General features: G+C 44.6%; 1 pseudogene; it reads right to left on the reverse strand.

Annotated features, from left to right (window-relative positions):
• LOC100731786 (ETS-related transcription factor Elf-2-like) overlaps positions 1 to 10,293 on the reverse strand; it is a 33,781-nt pseudogene extending 23,488 nt beyond the window's left edge.
• Between the last annotated feature and the right edge of the window lie 29 nt (positions 10,294 to 10,322).

The raw sequence follows: 10,322 nt of genomic DNA on the forward strand, positions 1-10,322 counted from the left end.
GTGCTGCCCAAGGGGAGCAGTGCTTCAGAAACGGTGGGGGAGAAAGGGCGGCGCTGGGAAGTGGCGGTGCTGCCACGAGGGTTCAGGCTGCTGGAAGTGGAAGCTTCACAATGAAGGTCCCACATGGGACCTCAGCAAATCACAGAAAAATCATGGATGCGTGAAAGACTGCGGTCTGGAATCAGAGTCAGGGACGTGGCTTTATCATGTGGGAAAGATAAAGGCGGGCAAGGTCCAAGGTGGGACCATTTTAAGAGGCAACCTTTGCCTTTCCTGTGTAATTTTTTTTTTCTTATATCAGGGATCGAACTCTCGACCTCACGTTTGCCAAGCAGACACTTACACCACTGAGCTAAATCCCAACTTTTGCCTTTCCTATAAATAGGACGAGTAAACCTACGTCTACAGACCCTCTAGTTAAGGCAAAATTTAGATATCATATTACTATGGTTGAAGAATATAAAATCATATGAAAAACTGAAATATATTATAGATATGTATAGATGTAGTTATACATGATATAGATATAGGCTGGGAATGTGGTTCAGTGGTAGAGTCCTTGCCTAGCATGTGTGCTCTGAATTTGATCCCCAGTACTGAAAAAGAGAGAGAGAAGAAAAAAATAAAATTCACAGACATGTGGATGCACACACACACATGCACACACACACACACGCACGCACATACACATGTGCACTTCCTAAAAGTACTGAAGACCAAAGAAATAAAAAGGAAGTTACCAGGCTAAAGTTGGGAGAAAGTATGAGCCTGGAGAAAGCCTTAAGCACTGAGTCTGTCATTAGCTGGAAACCATTTGCCAGGCCAGATGACAGAGCAGGCTTCACAGAATGGAGGCCACGCTAGTCTGCCCTGTGATTAGGAGACAATGCCCTTGATCAAGACTGGGACCTCAGGGCTGGGGATTTAGCTCAGTGGCTTAAGTGCCAGCCTGGTAAGTGCAAGGTCGTGAGTTCAATCCCTGGTACAAAAAAAAAAAAGACTGGGACCCCAAACCAGTGACAGGTGTGATCTGGCCTAGGGTCCTTCCCGTCCCTGGGACGCCAGTGCTTCTCAGTGCTTAGCAGAACAAATGGAAAAAAGTATCTTGAGTTGTGATGGCAAAGCTGCACTGGAGTGGGAAATGTAATTGTGACTCGTATCACTTGAGAAGTCAAAAAACAGTCCTTATCCCCTGCCCAATATTGGGCATTGAACATAGGACCTTTGGACTAAATTATATTCCTAGCTTTTTTTTTTTTTTTTTTGAGACACTATTGGGGTTTTGGCCTAGTCCCAGTCTCTACACACTTGGATGAGTGGACAGTGAACAGCTTAAATAAGAGATAAGTGATATGATTGGAGAGCTTCAGGAAGGTCAAAACCCATTGAAAGATTTTATTATTCCCTGCGGTTGAGGCAAAAGATTTCTCCTGTATTTATTTGGCTTTCACACAAAGGAAAGGGATACTGAGGCACCTTAGAAGTCAGTTCAAACACTTTTCCAAGTAGTAAAATTTGCCAATTAAGAGAACTGTCTTACCTCTAAGATAGATTTGGCAGCTTTATTGTTCTGGAATAGGCTGTGTCAGCAGCCCAGGTCCTTGACTGCCTAGGCTGTGATTAGCTTGACTTCAGAGCACCATGCATGTACTCTTTTTCAACTTAGCCAGGGGTCTCTGTGTTTAGCCACTTAATCCTTTATTACTTGGTCTCCAAAGAGACAGAGTCTCAGTGTGTAGCTCAGACTGGCCTTAAACTCACAGTGATCCTCCTGCCTCAGCCTTCCAAGTGCTGGGATTTATAGGTGTGCACCACTACACCAACTGTATCTCTATATTATAATAATGAATATGTGGATATTGAAATTAAAATCACAGTGCCATCTACAATCAAAACATAGCATTTATATTAGGTATCATAAGTAATCTCACGATGTTTTAAAATATATGAGAGTGCCAGGCTGAACTACAGCAAGCCTTTGTCTCAAAAAGCAAAAACATGCTGGGGATTTAGCTCAGTGGCATAAGCACCTGCCTTACAAGCAGGCAGTCATAAGTTTGATCTCTGGTACCGATAAAAAGGAAAAGACAAAACAAAACAAAACAAAAAAGCAAAAACAAGAGCAAAACAACAAAACATCAAATAGCAATGATGAAGTGAACAGTCTGTCTTATTCTTGATCTTGTGTTATTTAATTTCCACATATCTGTGAATTTTCCAGTTTTCTTTGTCCTACTGATTTCTAGCTTCATTCCACTGTGATCAGATAAGATACTTTGTTTGATTTCAATATTTTTAAATATATTGAAGCTTGATTTGTGACCTAACATGATCTATCCTGGAGAATATTCCATGTGTTCTTGGGAAAACAGTTTCTGCTATTGTTGGATAGACTCTATGAATGGCTGTTAGGTCTAATTGGTTAATAATGTTCAAGTTCTCAGTTTCCCTATTTCTCTCTGTCCAGATGTTCTATTACAGAAAAGGAGGGAGTGCTCCCCATCCTGATGAGTGGCTGTGAGTGTGGGGTGGCCCAGGACAGGAGCCACCGGTGTGCCGGGAAACCAGCAACCCCCGCCCCCTGCCTGTTTGTTTTGTTGAATTTCAATATACATGAAAATATGGACAGCTATTTTGAAGAGAAGAAGAGACTCTACGACAGCCATTAGTGACTTCCCTATTGTCTGGTTTTGAAGACCTAAAACGCTTTCCTCATTCTGTTCGGATCAGTTTTTTTTTTTTTTTTTTTTTTGTCTTTTTCCTTTTTATCGGTACCAGGGTACCAGGGATCGAACTCACAACTGCCTGTTTGCAAGACAGGCGCTTATGCCACTGAGCTAAATCCCTAGCCCCTCGCATCAGTTTTATACTGATGTTGTTTTGTATGAATTCTCTGTATGTGAAGACATGGACAACTATTTCAAAGAAAAGAAGAGACAATATGGTATATAGTGAAGATCTCAGATCGTCTAGCTTTTTTTTTTAATTTGAAAGGAAAAAAAAAGAACAAAACAAAACAGTGTAAGGGTACAAGTAATACAGAACTATAAAAAAAAAACAGTAAGATATCACCAGTTAAAAGATTACACACTATCATCTTTGAAACAGTGATTTAGGTCACAGGATCAAAGCATACAAAGTGAACATTCAAATAGTGAGACTGCAAATAGTTGTGTTCAATGATCTAATCAAAAATATTAATATGGTCATCTATTTAACACACCTAAACACACTTGCTGTTGTATCCTTTAGGGCACTTTTTTTTCCCTCTCTTTATTACAACAAAATTTACACATTTTGGGTTAGATTGTCTAGCTTTGAAATTTATATCTCTTACATTGCTTTCTTATGACCTATTTTGTTCTGTTTTGTTGTGTTTAATTTTACCCCCTTTAAAATAAAAATAATTTTTTTTTAAAAAGGTGGGAGTGGAAATCTCTACCTATTATTTCAGGATTGCTTATTATTCCCTTCAATTTTTTTACATGATGGGTGTAATTCTTTAATGACACAGGAAGATAATATGAAAAAAAATCTGGATGTAGGGGGCTGGGGATTTAGCTCAGCGGCATAAGCGCCTGCCTTGCAAGCAGGCAGTTGTGAGTTTGATCCCCGGTACCAATAAAAAGGAAAAAGACAAAAAAAAAATTTAATTTACAAAATTTGTAGCTATATATCAAACAAAACTTACTGGAAATCAAGTGATCCTACAAAAAACACGTTGAGCAGGGCGTGGTGGCACATATCAGAGACAGAAAGATCCTATGAGTTCAAGGCCAGCCTGGACTACAGAGTGAGACCCTATTTCAAAAAATAAAAACAAGGGGCGGGGCTAAAAAATAAAAATAAAAACAAGCAAATAAAGAAACAACAACAGCTACAACAGAAAGCCCCTACATCTGCTGGGTGTGGTGGTGCACATCTGTAATCCTAGCATTTGGGAGGCTGGGGTAAAGGAATCCTTATAAATTCAAAACCAGCCTAGGCTACGAAATGAGCTCAAGACCAACCTGAATGGCATGTAAGACTGTCTCAAAAAGACAAAAAATAAAAACAAACAAACAAACAAAATCCCTACATCTGACTAAACTGCCAATTTCTGTTTTGTTTCTTTTTAATTTTTTGTTTTTGAAACAGGGTTTCACTATGCAGTTCAGGCTGGTGTTGAACTCACAACAATCCTCCTGCCTCAGTCTCATGAATGCTGTGATTACAAGTGTGTACCACCATACCTGGCAATTTCTGTGTTTTCTGTTCTCTGCTCCTTTTTCCCTTTAATTCTGTGAATTTCTTCATGTATTTTAGGGCTATACTATTTGGTGCAAAGATATCTACATTTGTTATGTCTTCTTTTATAATTGTCTTTATAAATTTGTAATGTCCTTCTTTGAGTTCTGTAACAATTTTTTACTTGAAATTTGTTTTGTCTGATATTAACATAACTCTATAGTGATTATTTGCCTGGAATATGTTTTTCTGTTCTTTTAATTTCAACCTATTTGTATCTTTGAATATAAACTCTATCTCTTGTAGACAATGTACAGCTGGTTGTGTTTGTTTTGCCTTATTTTGTGCTGGGAACTTGTCGAGGTCGCTCCCGGCCGGCAGGAAAGACACACGACAAAGTCTGGCGGTGTGCAATCTTGCCTTTATTTATCTCCGCGTGGGCCCCGCGAGGCCTCCACTCTGCCACCAGCCCTTTCTCGCCGGTGGACTTTCTCTATCCCTCTTTGTGCTTCCTCTGTGCTTCCTGTCTCGTGGCGGGAGAGGCATTCACTTTTATAGGGTGACAGTGGCCAATCAGTTCAAAGCGCGCGATGCGGGCTGATTGGCTAACATCAGTTGTTGCTAGGCAGACTATCTTACAGAGCGGGTTGTTTAAGTCGCCAGCGCAATCAGGGGGCAGGAAGCAGGCGCCAACTTGACTCACTCGATGGGAGGGGCAATCTAGCTCAGGCTCCGCTCCCACCCACAGGCCCTACGTCCGCCAAGTAAGGCGACCGGTGTCGGCGGCTCCCAACATCTCCCCCTATTTTATTTACTTTGAATGAATGTATGCATCACAGCCCGCCCTGGATCGAGTGCAGAGGCTTATGCCCTGTGTTGAGGCCCACCGTAGGCCCTTGGCTTGGACCCTGGTCGGCCGCCCCCGGGTCCGCCAAGGCCTTGAGACCCTCGTCCTTTTTCCAGGGCCAGGAGTGAACTGGACGGAACCTGGATGCACATAGGCATGCACTCATGCCCCTCCGTGTGATCCCCTCGGAGAGGCATCTAGATCTGGGCAGATTCTAGTAATCCAGCGGCTTTCGTGCGCCATGGGGTAGGGCCTGGCTTAGGTCGAGTCGTGCTGGGGAGGCACGCTCTTACCCGTCATTGATTCACCTACCCTGCTGTGTGGTGTCATTAGGGAAGGAATGCGGAAGACCCGCCACACCTAGACCCGGTCGTAGGCCAGTCGAGCGAGCCATGCGTAAGCCTGGGGGTCATTGTGCCCATCACGGGCTGCTGCCAGGGCCGCATGGGCAACCAGGCGTACTTGACGCCAGGCCGCCGCAAGGCGCCCATTAATAAATGATGTAACCCATCGGAGCAAGAATGGTCCTACAAGTAAGAGCAGAAGCAAGGAGCACAGGGGACCTAACAATGGTAAAACATAGGGGAGCAAGCCATTCCAGGCTCCCCAAAAAGGGATTGTCCTGCAGTTCTTTTAGGGCTCATCTTGTTGTTGGGTCTGCGGTTGGCCTCTGGTGGAACAGGCCTGATCTTCAGTCGAGGGACTTGTCGCAACCTCTCTGGGACCCACAGTGGTTCTCGTCCCGATTCCTGCAGAAAAACACAAACCGCGCCTCGGTTCCAGCTAACCACCGGATCCGGGCCCATCCATTGTCATGCCATAGATAACCGCGCCTTTGGAGGCAGGCCTTGGCTTACTCCCCCTTTTTGTTTTTTATTTTTTATTTTTTATTTTTTTTTATTTTTGGTCTTTTTCGTGTTTTTTTTTTTTTTTTTTTTTTTTTTTATCGGTGCCAGGGATCGAACTCGCGATTGCCTGCTTACAAGGCAGGCGCTTATGCCGCTGAGCTAAATCCCCAGCCCCCGTTTCCTCGACCGGCGTTTTTCTCAGCCTGCTCGGCAGAGTAGCCGCCCATGAAAATACCGTCCGCCCCGCGGCGCAACGTAGGACGGCGATCGCGACAGAGTGGAACGGGGCGTCACTTCCTGTGCCGGCTGAGAGAAGGGAGGGTTCCCTGTAGCGGCCTCTCGGCGGGGAGCCGCTTCTGGAGAAGAGCTCCAGGGCGGAGCGGATGGCTCTCTATCTCCTCCCCGCCAGAGGGCTCTCGGGGGCCCTTTTTCCTCTCTCTGCTTTTTTCGAGCGGCGCACGCACACAATTCGCGGCGCAACTCGGCATAGGAGTCAAGGCATGCATGTATCATTTCCCACAGGGGGCGAATAGCCGGCGAAATATCCCCTTCCAATTCCGCCGAGGCGAGGTCCCCGCCTAACTTCTCCCATGACGGCAGGTTTAAATGCCCCGTGGGTAAAAACCAGGGAGCCACCCTATCTATCTCTGCTATGAATAGTTCTAGTGTTTTTTGACCTACCCTGAGGTCTCTAGCTTTTAAAAGCTTCCTAAGGGCCTTTACCAAGGGCCGCGCCTCCGCGCTCGGTAAATTACCCATCCTCAACCTCTAAGGGCTGTAACTCACCGCGTGTGACTTAAAGAACCCGTCACCTACGCGTGAGCCTGAGGGGAGTCTAAAAGCCCTGTAGGTGCGTGCCACCCAGAGCCCAGGCTTATCCCCAACTCACCTGTCTGGCAGCACCACGCTGGAGCGTTGCACACCACCGCCGTGTCTCGGGGTTGATCAGTCCCCGTGCAGGTCACCAAATGTCGAGGTCGCTCCCGGCCGGCAGGAAAGACACACGACAAAGTCTGGCGGTGTGCAATCTTGCCTTTATTTATCTCCGCGTGGGCCCCGCGAGGCCTCCACTCTGCCACCAGCCCTTTCTCGCCGGTGGACTTTCTCTATCCCTCTTTGTGCTTCCTCTGTGCTTCCTGTCTCGTGGCGGGAGAGGCATTCACTTTTATAGGGTGACAGTGGCCAATCAGTTCAAAGCGCGCGATGCGGGCTGATTGGCTAACATCAGTTGTTGCTAGGCAGACTATCTTACAGAGCGGGTTGTTTAAGTCGCCAGCGCAATCAGGGGGCAGGAAGCAGGTGCCAACTTGACTCACTCGATGGGAGGGGCAATCTAGCTCAGGCTCCGCTCCCACCCACAGGCCCTACGTCCGCCAAGTAAGGCGACCGGTGTCGGCGGCTCCCAACAGGAACTCCTCTCAAGTCTTTGCATGTGCTAAGCAAGTGTTGTACCCCTGAGCTACAGCCTCTAGGATGGATCATGTGGGGTTTTCTTCCAATCAATTTATTCATTCTTTTAATCTCTGTCTTCAAGTAGGCCGAACTGGAACTCACTATGTAGTCAAGGTTGGCTTTCAACTCATGATCTTCCTGTCTCAGCCCCCTGAGTACTAGAATTATATGTGTATTCCACCATGCCTGACTCTAATTTCTTCTTCTTCTTTTTTTTTTTTTTTTTTCTTTTTGAGACAGTATCTCGCTATGCAGTTCAGGCTGGCCTTGAGCTCACTTTGTAGCCCAGGCTAGTCTCGAACTCGCAACGATCCTCCTGCCTCAGCCTCCTGAGTGCTGGGATTACAGGCATGAGCCCATCATGCCTGACTTAGTTTCTGTTTTTTAATCAGTGAATTATTCCATTTCTACTTAATTGGTTAATAAAGAGTCAAGTACTTTTGCCACTTGCCTATTTTTATTTGATTCTCATTATTTTTTTGTTCCTGAATTCTCCCAGTACTGCCTTCTTATGTATTGTTATTGGTCTCATTTACCAGAGGATCATCAGAGTTTTGGAGGTGAAGATCACCCTAAGCAACATAGTGAAATTCTTTCAAAAAATAAGCAGCTTTTGATGTGGTCAAGTGTCTATATTGAGTTTCTATTTTTTTTAGATAAATTTTATTTCTATATTTCAGAAAACCTACTTCTTGAATACACTTTGGTGCGGTGTTTTTTTTTCTGTTGTTTTTGTTTTTGTTTTTTGGTATCCGGAATCAAACTCAGGACCTTGTGCTTACTGGGCAAGTGCTTCTGCCGCTGAGCTATATCCCTGGCCCTTGAATACACTTTGAAACAGGAGTGCAACAAAATAGAATATACAAGGCCCGGGATTTAGCTCAGCAGAATAAGTGCCTGCCTGGCAAGCACGAGGTCGTGAGTTTGATCTCTGGTACAAAAAAAAAAAAAAAAGAAAAAAAGAATATACCTCAAATGTTGTATATACAAACTACTACAGTTCAAATCTAAACACTGGTACTTTCCCTCTTAAAACATCAACTAAAAAAACCAGAAACATAGGAATGAAAGGAACTGAAAGGCAGCCAGGAGAGGGGAAGAGGAGGAGAGAGGGAGGGAGGAGGGGCTGCCAGGTATTACAGCTACCTGACAAAGTTCACGCTGAGCCTGCACTTGTGAGTGACAGTAGAGCTGAAACTCATGTGTCTACAAAGAGCCAGGCTAAGTGAATGACACAGGCGAGGGAAACAAAAGGCCAGCGCCACCCGTTAACTTGTCCGCAGTTAAGAAACTGATGGACTTAAACTACCATATAAAATGTTACAAGTAAATTCTGTAACAATTCTGTGCTAGGAACAAGATTATTAAATTTTTTCAATAAAAAGTTTTAACAGACAAGCCATTAGCTTATTTCAAGGAAGAAAACCAAAAATTAGTCTAAGGCCTTTGTTTTAATTCAGCTTAAGCTATATGATATTAAACAAATAGCACTAGATCTTTTTTGTTAGCCTCTCAAACTTTTAGATCCATTCTTCAATTCACATTCTAGAATACCTATATTAGCAGGATCTTCACATAGCACCAGTTAAGTGAGTACCGTGCGAGAACGGTAATAATTGTTGGTAATAAAATACATCAAAAAATCGCTGTATGTAATGAGATCACCTATTTCAAGCCTCTCTGCCGAGAACTATACAACCTCTTACAGATACGTTTGTGCTCCAGGTCTTAGTGTAACTGGATGTTGTAGTGAGCTGCTTGGTCTCTTTCAATCCTTTTTCTCATTGATGGGTTCAGTTGTTTGCTGCTGTAGGAGATAGTTTTCTGTTTGCATCTCAATGTGTAGTTCATTTCCTACTGAAACGTGGGATAGGCTAAAATGTATTTCCAGGAAGTCTGGTTGTTTTCTTACATGCATTAGAAATGTTTTTAAAGTTTTCCTTTGACTTTTTTGATGACTGACGTCCCTTGGAGTATTTATGTCAGTACTACCAAGAGTCTGAATGAAGTTCCAGCTAGAGCTGCTGTTTGTTTCTTACACACCAGGAGTCTTTCGGTTTTCATAGTTACAGGAAGGGCGACAGCTGAAGGTGCACTGACAACCACCATGTGGGTCACTGTCTTATTTCCTTCTGTTGGTTTCTCTTCTACCAGCTGCAAAGTTTTGACATCATGTTCCTGCTTTTTTGCCAGTGCTTCTGATTTAACCTCTTGCCCTGATAACTTGAGGAGTCTGGCCTGACACCTGCTGGGCAGGCACAGAGTCTCGTGACAGGTGTGCCATGGGCGATGGAAATGGGGTAATGCTCTCATAGCCAGGGGTGCCCACAGTGTTAACACTTCCTTGCAGGTTGGACTTTGCAGTTGACACTGCCCTAGCTGTATGGCTGGAACAGGGATGATTTTGGCAGCTGCATAGTGATTTTGTCTCCGCTCTGGGCAGACCCTGGCATCGCTGTCTGAATGACTACCTTTGGAGAGGTTGCTGTTGTTGAACTGGTGCTGGTTATTAATAGTGCACCAGCATTCACTGACTGAGCTGCCAAGGTTGAAATCTTCCGACCCAAAGACGTGATTACAATGCTACTTGCATTGCATTGCAACGTGAACTGTCCTTCAGACACCATGGGAGGAGGAGACCTGGACAAAGCATCCTGACCAGGGGACATGATACTCACAGCTCTGGCCACACCTTTCTCTGTCTGGAACAGCTGATAGCAGCAGAGGTTTTTCTACCATGAAAGAAGCCGCTGCTTTCAGGAGACTTCCTGCAGACAGCAACACTCGTTCTAAAGACTTCTCATCAGTGGCTGCTGCTAACTCTTGATTACAGCTCTCCCTTTTGTCATCATTGAAGTCCACTATGTTTTTGGGCATATCCTTGAACTGGTACTGCATTTCCTGCTCTGTGCGCAACATGCTGGGAACTCAGTCGCACAGACTGGGCA

This window comes from Cavia porcellus, unplaced genomic scaffold, assembly GCF_034190915.1.
Source record: "Cavia porcellus strain 051 isolate PalLab524CR breed Dunkin Hartley unplaced genomic scaffold, mCavPor4.1 scaffold_16, whole genome shotgun sequence".
Taxonomy (NCBI): Eukaryota; Metazoa; Chordata; class Mammalia; order Rodentia; family Caviidae; genus Cavia; species Cavia porcellus.